This window comes from Corvus hawaiiensis, chromosome 2 (assembly GCF_020740725.1).
Source record: "Corvus hawaiiensis isolate bCorHaw1 chromosome 2, bCorHaw1.pri.cur, whole genome shotgun sequence".
In the NCBI taxonomy this organism is placed as follows: Eukaryota; Metazoa; Chordata; class Aves; order Passeriformes; family Corvidae; genus Corvus; species Corvus hawaiiensis.
This window is the reverse complement of record NC_063214.1, coordinates 34832129-34844859: the sequence shown is the minus strand read 5'-3', so window position 1 is coordinate 34844859 and position 12731 is coordinate 34832129. Positions and strand designations below refer to the sequence as shown.

General features: G+C 39.5%; 1 protein-coding gene across 5 annotated transcripts in view; it reads left to right on the top strand.

The window, feature by feature from the left end:
• TENM4 (teneurin transmembrane protein 4) overlaps window positions 1-12731 on the top strand; it is a 1366951-nt gene that overhangs the window by 1169818 nt on the left and 184402 nt on the right. The gene's annotated exons all lie outside the window — the stretch shown is intronic.

Sequence of the window (12731 nt, the reverse complement as noted above, 5' to 3'; positions counted from 1 at the left end):
TGGGTTTATTAAATGGTAAGATATGGGATCTCAACCCATAAGCTTTTATCAGTTGCTTTTAGTGAGGTTTTACAGTTGCTATAAGCCCCCAGAAAAGAAAATAACAGCAGGCTGACTGCAGAAGTGCTGGCCTTGTCTTTGTGACAGTGGCACAGATGTGCTGCTATAATCTTTATTTCATGACTTAGATTGACCTTTGCACACAGATGCTGAAAAAGAATCAGTTTTACGGATCTTTATATGTTTCATAGAAGGAGTTCTCCTCGAGTCCATGTTTTTATTTCATACTAATTAGTGTGAAATAACATAATTTAATTGCAATTAAGTGGAGACAGAAAGAATTGTTTCCTGTAATGGGCTTTTTTTCAAAATTTTTAAATACCATACATTTTTGAGGGTAACTAGTCAGAGAGTAATCTCAATTAGGGATGTCACTGGCAGTGAAAAATGCTCCTCAGTTTTAGTTTAGTGTTTCTCTCTCATCCTTCTCTAGCATAGATTAGAAGATGGCTTCAAAGCCTGCTTTGCAGCCAGGTTATACATTTCTATTGAATGTGTGTAGTGGTGCATTCTCTGAGGTTTTTGCCTGTAGTTAAAGTTGAGCTATGTAGTAGATAGACATCTTTATAGGGTGAAGTGTTGTTGTTAAGTATACTGTCCAGGTAGCATCCTAGATGACCTGTAAAATAGTGAACAGGAAGTCCAATCCACTCTTTTGCTCTTTGTCAAGATTTCAGACCGCTGTTTATGCTGAAACTTAAAAGCTCCAAAAGGACCATTTACATACCTCCCTTTGAGATAGTAGGATCTGGTGCTCTATAGGTAGAGGATGTTGAATCTTTGTGGTTCAATGCTAACCTCTAAACTCTCTCATCAGCTCCAGCTTTTCCTATCTTCTTCTCTATTTGATTTTATCATACCTTAACTGTCCCTATTGCAGTCAGAAGCTTTTGCCTAGAAAGATGATGAGAACAGGATATGTTGTTGGCTGTTTTCAAATCTGGTAGCACGTGACACAGCAGCAGCATCTCACCTTGCTTGCCTAGTACAACTGCAGCATCACTTCATTATGCAAAGAGACTCTTCAAAAAGCAAAGCAGAACCAGGCAGTTAGCAGAGATTATGGCTATACTTACCATAAATATTTCAAAAGAAAATCTAATTGGACTATCAGTGAAGCAGAATCTCTTTTAATTATGGCAGAAATTATGATGAAATCAAGCATCAGAAGAGTTTCCTGAGGCTTTTGGTAATAAAAAAAAAAAAAAAAAGAAAAGCAAAACAAAAAACAAACCTCTATCTAAGCATAATGGTATTCCAAACAGCATTAATCCTGATGCTTAGTAACAATTTATTTATTTTAGTATACCTTCCCCAGTCAGACTGCATCGTGGGCTGCTCTAGGTTGTGGAACATGTACATGGCACCATTCTGGGCACCCAGCTGGTCCAGAATGGATACATTTCTCTACTGTTAAACTCTTACGGGTATTCAGACCCAATCTATTGAGAATGATAACTGGTCCTTGCTAGCTGAACAGTGCATAGGAATTTAGAAGGTATTGGCTGACCAGAGCCAATATCAGGGTAGAGTTCCTTCTAACAAAGAAATTTTACAGGCTGTCAAGTTCCACTGCTTGGTACTTTTTCATTTACTACTATCAACTTAGTCTTTGGGGATGAAGGGGCAGAGCAGTGTGCTGTGTCCCTGAGCAAGGACTTGGATACATTTGTATTTAATGATGAAACAAAATTATCATGGCCTAAGTTATCACAAGGAAACATTTGGACCTCTCACTACAAAAAGGACATTGAGATGCTGGAGCATGTCCAGAGAAGGGCAACAGAGGTGGGGAAGGGCTGGAGCACAGGTCTGATGAGGAACAGCTGAAGGAGTGGGGGTGTTTAGCCTGGAGAAAATGAAGAGGTTTAGATTGGGTATTAGGAAAGGTTTCTTCATTTAAAGGGTTGTCAGACATTGGAACAGGCTGCCCGTGGTGAAATCACCATGCTTGGAAGTGTTCAAAAGGCATGTGGATGTGGCAGATGGAGACATGGTTTAGTGGTGAACATGTCAGTGCTGGGTTAGTGGTTGGACTTGATGATCTTAGAGGTCTTTTCCAACTTCAATGATTCTGTGATTCTATACCCTAAATAGACATGTAGGAGTAGGGGTCTGGATCCTCCTGCTGATGTGGTCACTTATTTAGGCAAAATTCTGCTATTGGATCTACTGTTGTTTTCTATTTATACTGCAGAAGTACTGAGGTAATGGAGAATTGTGACATCTCTTTTCTTTATTAGGGAGAGCAGTCGCTGTGTGTACTTTATCACATCCCTGATCCACCCAGAGTTGGCTACCAAAAACTAGAAAATCTGAGTTCACACATGCTCAGTAGGGACCTAGGTAGAGTGCAGTAGCAAAATTGTCTGTGCCGAGTGTATTCCTTCCCCTTCCACCCCCCTCCTGCTGCTACCAAGCAGACTGCACATATGGCATCCCTAGAAAGCAATTGAACATGCTACAATGCTGGAGTTGCCAGGGTTGAGTGGCAATTTCTGTGCAATTGTTCTGCTCAGCATTGGGCCAGTGGAAAAAAATAGCCTGTGATGAGGGAATTAAAGGCTATTACAGAGTACATATGCATACAGGGGCTGATGTAAAATCACACAAGCAATCTTAATTCTGTTCTTTGCTCAGTTTTGAGTGCTTGACTTGGCAAACTTCAAGGTTTTTTAGCAAATGCTTTTTTTACGTAAAATTAAAGATGGCTGTGGGTCTTTCTAGAACACTGTGGGTTGCACTTGCTAGCACTTGCCTTAATCTGTGTGCTGGATTTATTCCTAAATTTAAGGGAACAAACCATCAGGTTGTGTTAAGTTTTGTTATTGAGAGAGCTTTTCACACTGACATGAACCATTCGCTTAAATTTGTAGCCCCTGAAAGTATTGTGCTGGATTTTGCTTATGGTCTCTGGACAGAAAAAAATTATTGTGTTGTTAATTGTGCTGTGTCACTTACTTTGTCAGCTTTCTCAGACTGCATTTGTATCCATTTGCCAAGCTTTTGTACAGGGAAAAAAAGGGACTTTTTTTTCCCTCTCCAAATGGGAACAGTGTTTGTTTTTCTAGTATATGTAAAGAAAAATTAGAAAATTAATTAAAACATTCTTAGCCTGCTTTAAACATACCTGTGCTTTTGTCATCCAAAGCAGCTAAAACAACATGATGCTCCTGAACACATGGACAGTTAAATTTTTTTCGTATCTCTTCCAACAGTCTCGAGGCTGATAGGATTCTGCTTTAGAGCTCAGTTTTGACAGTGCTGATGAGCACTCTGGCCCAGATCTACAAAATGTGTAAATTTATACTGAACTTGAAACACCTCCATCATCCTCTTGAAGTCACTAGATTTACTTAGGCTAAGTAAAGCTCAAGTTAAACCTGTTCTTTCGACATCAGGGGATTCTGAGATTGTCATTTTGTTAATTTTTCTTATATCAACTAGCACAGCCCAACTGGGGCTCGGGTGCTTTTAGAATGTGCATAGTGACTAATAACACTAATGCAGTTTTCAGCTGATTTTAGGATTAAAACACCAGCAGTGCTCTCAAAGACATTTACTTATCTTACTGTAATAAAATCATGTTTGTGTTCAGAAGGACAGATGAGCAGGCAGCCATCTGAGAGATCAGCTCACATATCAAATTCTACAGCAATATTTAGATCTTGATGCTTAAACTGGGATATTTGATTTAAACTCTGAGCCTACCTCTTTTGTGCTGGGGTGTTAGAAGAAGAGAGATATATTTTATAACTTCTGCACAGCAACCTATTTTTTAGACTTTAGGCAAGTTATTGTATTATTTTTGGAAGGCAGGTTTTCTGACAGTTATCTAGTTTAGATAACAAGGAAGGAAGAATGTGAGAGCTTGTTGATTTACCTGTGTAATTTACACCATTTTTAATTAGTGCCTCACAGTTTATATGTGTGTAATAAAAGGGCATTTGTAAAATTATACTGTCCACAACAGGCTAGCCCAGAATTTTGTAAATGCAAAGCAGGATAAGAGGTCTTCTGGTACAGCTGCTTGTCCTCATTTCTCTAATTGAAGTGAGTACCCCAATGGGAAAACCATTATTTCTAATATTATATACACAAATTAAAACTCCATTTAGAGGTAAAGTGGGACCATTTTATAATTGACTTTGATCTTGAAGAAATATCTCAGCAATATTTATAGTAATATGGTCTCTGCCAGAAAGGGTATCTAGAAGGGAAAATATTATTTTACTGAGAAAGGCCTGAGCACATCTAACACCAAATTTACCAGAGCTGTGGGGGCCGAAGTAAGTTTCTTTGGTGCAGTAGGCTGCCTCATAGCAGACAAGTGCTGCTGAGGTCCCTCTTTCCACTTTCTATTCTATTTGAAATGGATATAGATAGCAAAGTAAATTACCAAAGATATTTAAGCAGACAGCTCCTCGGATAAGCCATGCCACTTCTATGTCTATTTTTTTCTATAGGTTAACACTTTAAAAAAATTCTCCTTTAAATATGCATGAAAATATTAAGTATACCCATTTAAAACTGTATTTTCCCTTTCCTGCAAGAAATTACAAGCTACTGTAGCACTGGAGGGGCCAGTGATCATCTGTTAATGGTTTGAATGGACAGGCAATCATTTGAAAGACTTTGATCCTCAGGGGTAATTAGGAAGACATTGAATAGGAAGTGCTGACTCTTTGCATTGAACAAACATTGAGTTTAACTGCATCATATTGTAACATGCCTTTCTAGTCACTTCCTTGAAGGTTTCAAAGAAATGTGGTGCTTCAGCTGGCAGCCTTTCTTCTTCCTTATTAAGAACAATTGGGAACTAAATTAAAATATAAACTGTTCTCCTAAGAAGAAGCTAATACTATTTGGTAGACCATCTGCTTCTATCTTGGAAATCATAGATACAACTCTTCTTCAATCAGGAGGGGTCAAAGAATAACTAGTTAGTGTCAAATCAAAGCAAGTAAATGTGTTTGTGGCAGGATTTCAGGTGATTAGCACAATGCTTTGTTTTCTCCAGAGGCAGTTCCCACCTTGGTGGCAAAATTTTAAGATGTAGAAGCTCTCTATCATTTGTATTCCTCCTTTGCACGTGGTGATTCTGATTGAGGGAAGGAGAAGATGTGAATTATCTCCAAAATAACCACTTCTGGTACTTGCATAGTTTGAATATGAAGCAACAGTCAGGCAGGTAGAGTCCCAGGAATTACTAAATGTATCCCATAGCATGTGTCTGTACTGAGCTAGCTGTGAAAGCACCTATGTCATACTTTAGGACATTTGAGGTCCTAAAAAAGTCCCACAGACAAACACAACACAGATATCTCTCTGTTTTATCAGCAAAATTCTTCCTCCCTTAATCCTGAGATGGGTGGATATGGATTGTCCAGTTCTTAGATGAAGCAATTGCATCCCAGTCCAGCAAATTGTCTCCAGCCCCAGCTTGTGAAGCCTGGAAGACTGTTTTTTCTCATTGAAGATGGATCATTGAGCAGTTAGGAAGGGAGGCAAATGGGGAATTTACAATAGCGAGCATTACCCTTAATGTCTCTCCTGGTGCCTTTTTTATTTTTCTTAACTATTGTCTTGTGTCAAATAAATCAACAGGCAGGAAGCAGAGCCGTGGGACCTCCAGCTGAGAGTCTTCACTTAAACAACATGTAATCAAGCTGCCTTTCGGGCTCCATTCCTTTGTGACCTGTTAATTTTACATTTCTAACTGCACAGCAGCTCTGATCCATCTGGGTTGTGGAGAGCCTGATGTGCAGGTTTCTCTGTTCCCACGTGACTGCAGTCCTGTCGTGGTGTGCAAATTCACAATGATGATTTATGAAGTCAGGTTTTCCATTTCCTGAATGAGAGTTTTAAGCCACAGATGGAAAGCATTTATTTATAGGAAATAATTTCAGACACTAGGAATGACACAGAGTGCTGTAAAGGGTTTTTGGTCACAAGGTAACTGCCAAAGTCCACACAAGAAGTGGCCTTGCAGGAGTCCCTCTCTCCTTGCCCCATGGTGCCTGGCTGAGTGACCTGGGTATGTATGTGTAAATAAACTAAATTCATGATATTGCAAACCACTGGGAACTTCAGTCAGGATACTAGAGCTCAATTCCAGGCCTGTGAACCTGTTCTTTGGGTATTAAATGACTACAACACTCAAAAGTCTCCCCATGCTCTTAGATGAACAACAGCTTGAATCTGTCTGATCCAGGACTTGACCATACAAACAAGTAGAGCAGATAATATATGCTGCATCCAGCTTTTTGCCCTCTTCCTACACCAGCAGGGCTATAGAGCCACTTCAGCCCCTCACTCTCGTGTGGTCTGCCATGCTGGGACACAGAAGCCTTGGTCAGCACTGAAATGGAGCAGCAGTGTAAGAGAAAAACAGTTTGATTTATTTTTTTAATGTTTGTTTTACTGTTTCCATTCTTCTTAATCTTCTTTGATTTGTTGAAGATTGACAAACCAGTGATTATTTCATGCTGAAAGGCTCCTTTTCATAACACTGAATGTCACAAAAATATGGTTAATTCTGCATCAGGTAATTCTACCACTTGTACAAAAATAATACAATTTCAGTGTAGAGACAGTTATCTAGATAATTACAGTGTCTTCCAGAGACAGGAGTGAAAGCAATACATTTACTTGAGTTAAAATTAACCCTGAATAATTCAGTGGTGGGATTCAGCTTTTCCTCAATTAGGAGGAAAAAGCAAAGTTCAAGTATCATTTTAGAGGGCATGTTATTGTATGTCTAAAGACTAAACATGAAGGTTAAAGAGGAATATCTAACCACCACATATGTTATGCTTGTTTCCACACAAAGAAGGGAAAGCAAAGAAATAAGCTGTAAAAATGTCTTCTCAACCACTGACTGAACTTCAGCTGTTTTTTCTATTCCAAATCCCTTTTACTTTTTTGTTCAGCTTATCTTTGCTCTATCCTAACCTTCTTTTTCTCATTTTCTCAGATTTCATATTTTTCTCACCTTCCTTCCCTCCCTCATTTTCTTTCTTGTCCATTGTGGCATCAGTCCTTCTCATCTGTTCCTTCTCACACAGTGTTTTTCCATTTTCTTCTTTTCCCCATGCTGCACTGGGAGGCTTTGGAAAACCCTTCTCCCTCCCAGGAGTGGCCTTTAGGCTTGTGTTGGCTCTGGCTTAGCTGTCAGCAGTGCAGTGAGGTGCTTATAGAAACCAGTGGAGTAGTGAAGCCAAACTTCTCCAGATGGAGCACAGTGCCGGTACAGCTGAGCTGGGGAGGCTGGAGTGGCTGTGCAGAGAAGCTTGGCTTTTCCAAAGCTTGTGCCCTCCCCAGTTTTATTTAAGAAAATATACTGACATCCTTACACAAATATGGATTCAAAACCTGGAGTATTCTTAGTGCAAATAACTGGATAGGGTTTTCAAATGAGAATCCCAAAAGACTTTCTGTCTTGCCTTCATGCCCTTTACCCCCTGCACTTGCTGTAAGTCCAGGCTCAGGTAGGGATCATTAATGTTTTGTTGAGCTTCAATTCTGAGAAACTCTTTATTCATTTTTCAGGGCAAGATCATTTGTTAGCTGGAAAATAGTTGCTATTTTATTCATTCCTTAGTTTCTGTGGGAGCTTTGCCTGGGTGAGGAATCACCAGGCCAGCTGTGGTACCTGCAGGACTTAGCCCTGGGAGGGCAGGGGAGAAGGAAGCAGCAGAGCCTGTGAGCTGCTGTGAGAATGCTTTTAACAAACACTATGGAAGCAGCTGGTGGCTTCAGCTGTAGCCTTAATTCCAAACACCCTAATTGATTGGTTTGGTTATTTATTACACTTAGCTTGCTGATTTGGGCAAAGCAACAAGCTAATAAAGGGCCAGCAGTTAGTTTTTCAATTTTTTGCTGACTGGTGTGGTTTCTGGGGGTCTCATATGCTTCAGTAAGCATGTCTTGTCTTTTCTTCTCCCTGTGATCTATCACAATCATCTGCCTCTCTCTGCTAACTCCTTCGCTTCATCAACCTGTCCTAAGAGATGTCCGTTTTGTTGACCATGTGAATTATTATCTTTGTTTGTCCTTTTTCATTCTAAATGCTGTACACTTCCTTTGTTCTCTGCTCCGCTGAGTAAGTTGTTTTGACTTTAGTGTTTTGCTGTCTCATAAGCAAGTGGCAATAATACAAAGATACTCAAAAGCCTGGGTCTGTTCAAAAGAAGCTTGGGAAGAATGTTCCTCTTTATTTGGCTTAACAGCATCTTCTGATGCTGATTATGGCATCCACTAGTAGCCATGGAGTAGGAATAATGCAATATAAGAAGAGATAATACGTTAAAATCAAAAGAATCATGATCCTGAATACTTGGTTCCACCAATATGAACTTAGATTCACTTTACAGAGAAAACTTGCAAACAGTTTAGCATCAGCTGAGTTATTTAATCATGCAAATAAATCAGAGTCCAGCAAAAGAGCAGCCATATCACACTGGCATGGTTGAAGTGCTGAACTCAGCAAAGTAATCAAACCCTGAAGGGACTGGAGTCTGATGTCCATTTTTTCTCCACCAAGAAGGCAGGCACAGGTGACTTAGGACTGAGGATAAGGTGATTTACTCTGCCGCAGAAAATTCTGTTACCCATTCAGCAAGTTTCAGGGCGCCTTTTGCTAGCACTTAGCTACAGGGGAAAGGTTGTGCAAGTCAAAGTTTTAAAGTCAGAACATGAGCATAATGGGCCAGAGCCCCAGATGCCTTTATATCATCTAAGTTGTTGGTGCTGAAACAGCTCAGAGAGCATGTGGGGCTTCCCCTAAGTATTGTTTTCATTCCCAGAGAAGGCAGACAAAAGAGTTTTATTCTCCATGGGAAATATAACCAAAGTGTCTGCAAAGAGCCTGTCATGGAGCTTCCTAGGCAGTGAAAGCTACATGGTATTTTACAAAAGTGTACACTTTAATGATTTTTAATTGCAGAGTGCTCTTTTAATACATGGGGAGCCTTCAATATCTGAAAATCTATTGAGCATCACGTTCGAGAGGGAGAGGGAGAGGGAGAAGGAGAAGAAGAAGGACATGGGGGCTTTTAGGGCATTTTCTCTCTGTCAGTGACTTCTTATATCTAGCTGCGCAGGGGATAAAAAAAAAAGCCAGAGAAAATGTCCACAGTGGGTTCCATTGACCTGGAGACTAAGAACATCAGGAATCTCAATCTATTTTTACAGCTTTACTTTGCTTTTAGGAACATTAGCACTTCTAAATGTATGGTTGTGCTTCTCATCCATGGTTCCAGGGCTATTCCATTATTATGGTCCTTTGTTGTTTTTTTCAGTGAGAAAGAACTTTGCATCAATTTAGCACAGAACAAGGTTGATTTGTGCCATTTTTAAAATCTTTAAACACAACTGTGTGCAACAACAGCTTTACACATCCCATTGAGATTTAAAGACCTGAAATATTCACTGCTGTTACTACTCGACTTTTCAGCACCAATGTGGCAGTTAGAGGGAGCAAGAGGAGGAATGAATCTTCCACCAGCTTGCCAATCAGACACTGCTGGTATTTGGAAGATAGTAATGAAATCACTTAATCAGGTGACTTCCTCATAACATACCTGCTACCAGAGCATGTTTCCAAAGTAAATCAGACTCTTTGTTCTTCTTTCAGGTTGAATTTTATGATTATTGCCTGCCTGTAGCAGAAATTACATGATGTCTGTTTGCCATATGAGTGGGAATATTTATAGGCTTTTATTTTGTGCTTAAAAACATCAAATCAGAAATCTTGAATAGAGTAGTAGCTCTGAGCTTTTACACTCTGTTTTCTGGATTTTTTTAGCCACTTGATAATCAAGAAGCTATTCAAATAATTCTGTTTTTCAGAGTTCTGCATTTTTGTATGCATGGTGTGCATAGATCTCATTCTCATGGCTTATCACTGGAGACCTTCCTACAGCCTTTCAGTACTTCAAAAGGAGGCTTGTAAGAAAGATGTAGAGAGACTGTTTACTAAGGTCTGTAGTGACAGGACAAGGGAGTAATAGTGCTAAATGAAAAGAGAATAGATTTAGATTAGATATAATGATTTTTTTTTTATTATCAGGCTGATGAGGCACTGGCACAGGTTGCCCAGAGAAGCTGCGGCTGCCCCAGCCCTGGCAGTGTTCAGGGCCAGGTTGGATGGGGCTTTGAGCAACCTGGTCTAGTGGAAGGTGCCCCTGTCCATGACAGGGGCCTTGAAAGTAGATGGTCTTTAAGGTTCCTTCCAACCCAAACCATTCTGTGATTCTCTGATCTAGGTGATGATGGGATCAATGTACGCAATAAGCTTTTTGCTTTAGACGAAATCTATTAGCAAAGGACAAAAGTTAACATTAATACAAGTCTTTTAACTTTGTGTGATAATACAATATCTATGTTACTATGTTATCTATAATTATGTTACTATGTTATCTATAATTCTGTTGAATTTTCTATATTGGAACATTGTAAGACACTTTCCAAAAATTGAGAATTGAATGATGACATGGAATGGTTGATTCACTTGCTCAAGTGGATGGATAATGTGCAGAAAAGCTGTAGCACTTCCAGGCTGCCAGTTCTGTCGTTACACTGAACCAAGATGATCACTTGTTAAGACATTTCCTCTCAGGTATTTTAAATTCATTTGGATGCCTGGAAGAAATGCTCACAGTTTTCCCACTGCACCCAAAACAATGTTGAGTTTTTCATCTTTATTTGCTTGCAGTAAATAATGATCTACAATAACAAATTCCTCCTAAGGAGAGGAGAAGCAGCAATGTCCTTTTGGAGAAACAATAGCCTTGCAATGTGTTCCTAAAAGTCTGTGTGGCACTTAGGCTGTGATGTCCAAAGGACAGAACAGTTCAAATGAGGTTATGAAAAAAGCAAACCACTGGCCCAGTTCCTGCCTAAACCAGGGATGCCTGGTATAAGCTCAAGCAGGTCGTTCTAACATGAAGACATCTGAGAGATGGGGCTGGGCTTAAGCACTTAGGGCCAGCAGAATTTAGGCCTGACAACTGTCCAGGATTGCCTGAGTTTGGAGGAGTGAAGAGTACAGTTTCCATTCTGCCTGAAACTACAAACATCCATGTAACTATAAACATCCCATGTTAACGTGGGAACTTGCATGCTGAGAGTATCTAAATCCTTGAGCTCTGTAAACAGCTCTGCAGCACCTGGGTAACACTCTGGTCCTTGGAGAGGTCCAGCCTGGATGGAATTATAAGATGGCATCCAGTACTGAGCTTAGAACAAAACTGCTGGCAGAGAGCTGCATGAAATGCCTCTTAAATCTTGTGACCCTGTAAGCATAGAGTAAGATAAGTGAATTAACACACAATTGCATTTTAATGCCCAAACAGGTGAATTGAGTCAGTCCTTTAATCTGCTGTAGTTCTTCTTTCCCTTTCTGTGTAGTGAAAAAAGCAGATTCCTACCTGATAAGGTTTTATGAGGTTAATAGCTATGAAGTGCCCAGGCAGTCTGATGATGAGAGCTGTATAAACACAAAGATATTATGCAAGCATAGCAATGCCAAATGCTTGATGCAAATCCTGTGTTCATGGTCTGATTTCCTCTCTTCCCTTGCACAGTTTCTTTGCAAATATACCCCTTTCAGATGAAAATACTTGTCCCTCTGCCTGAAGTACCCTGGGTAAATTACCACTAGTGTTGGTAACATTCTTTCTTAGTATATACACCTGTGTAAAAATGAGTGTTGAACAGGTCCTCAGGAGACCTTCCTTGCTGTGCTTGCTTGCTGTGTGGGAGTTTAAGGAATGTATTTTTTTTCTAAATGGATAAGACTGTTAACGAACACAGTCCCCATTTACAAGGTAAAAAAAAAGTTTTGTGTTCATGTTTTGTGATGTTGTAGTTGTGCAAAGACAACCTTATTTATGTTGGTAAATGATAGGTGACCTAATTGAGACTGAAGTAGAAAAAATCACGTATTTTGCTAAATTGCCTAAACACGCTGTCTTCAGAGAGCTACTCAGATTACTTTTCAATCCTCTTGAAAAGATTGTTTCTGATGCACAGGTTTAAATAAACTAACCACTTGTCCCTGACACTGGTTGCTGATCTCAGGTATATGTTTGTGAATAAAAAGAGAATTATAGGCCATGGAAATGCTCTGTTTCTTTACTGGTTTTGTTTATACTAAATGGCTGTGCTGTTAGTGTCATTGTATAGTTTCTTGGAGAAATTATAGTGTAAAATATCAAGGCTTTTCCTTAAAAAAGAAATGTCATTCCAAATGTAGCAAGTATCAGATCATTTAGCTGTGTAGAGCCTGAAGCTAAGCTGGATACTGATTGAGTATGAAATGTTTATGTTGGGGATGGAAGAACTGATATGGTAAGCCACAAGCCACATTTTTTTGCTTTATATTTGCAAGGGGCAAGTATTAGTTGTATAAGCATATGATTTCCATACTCCTCATACTTATGTTTGCTTTTTAAGTAGTCTGTCTTGTTCCTTAACTTCACTTGTCATTATGTAATGCCTTGAAATAGATTCACGTGTGCACTGGATGACTTTGCATGGCCCAGAAGCCTACAGAGAGCTTTGCCCTGATATCACACAAATCTAAATAGTGCTGCTCATTTTCAGTTCTCAAGGATATGTCTTTGATCTGAATAGAAGAAGCTGAGTTGTACAAAGGAATGCTCAGA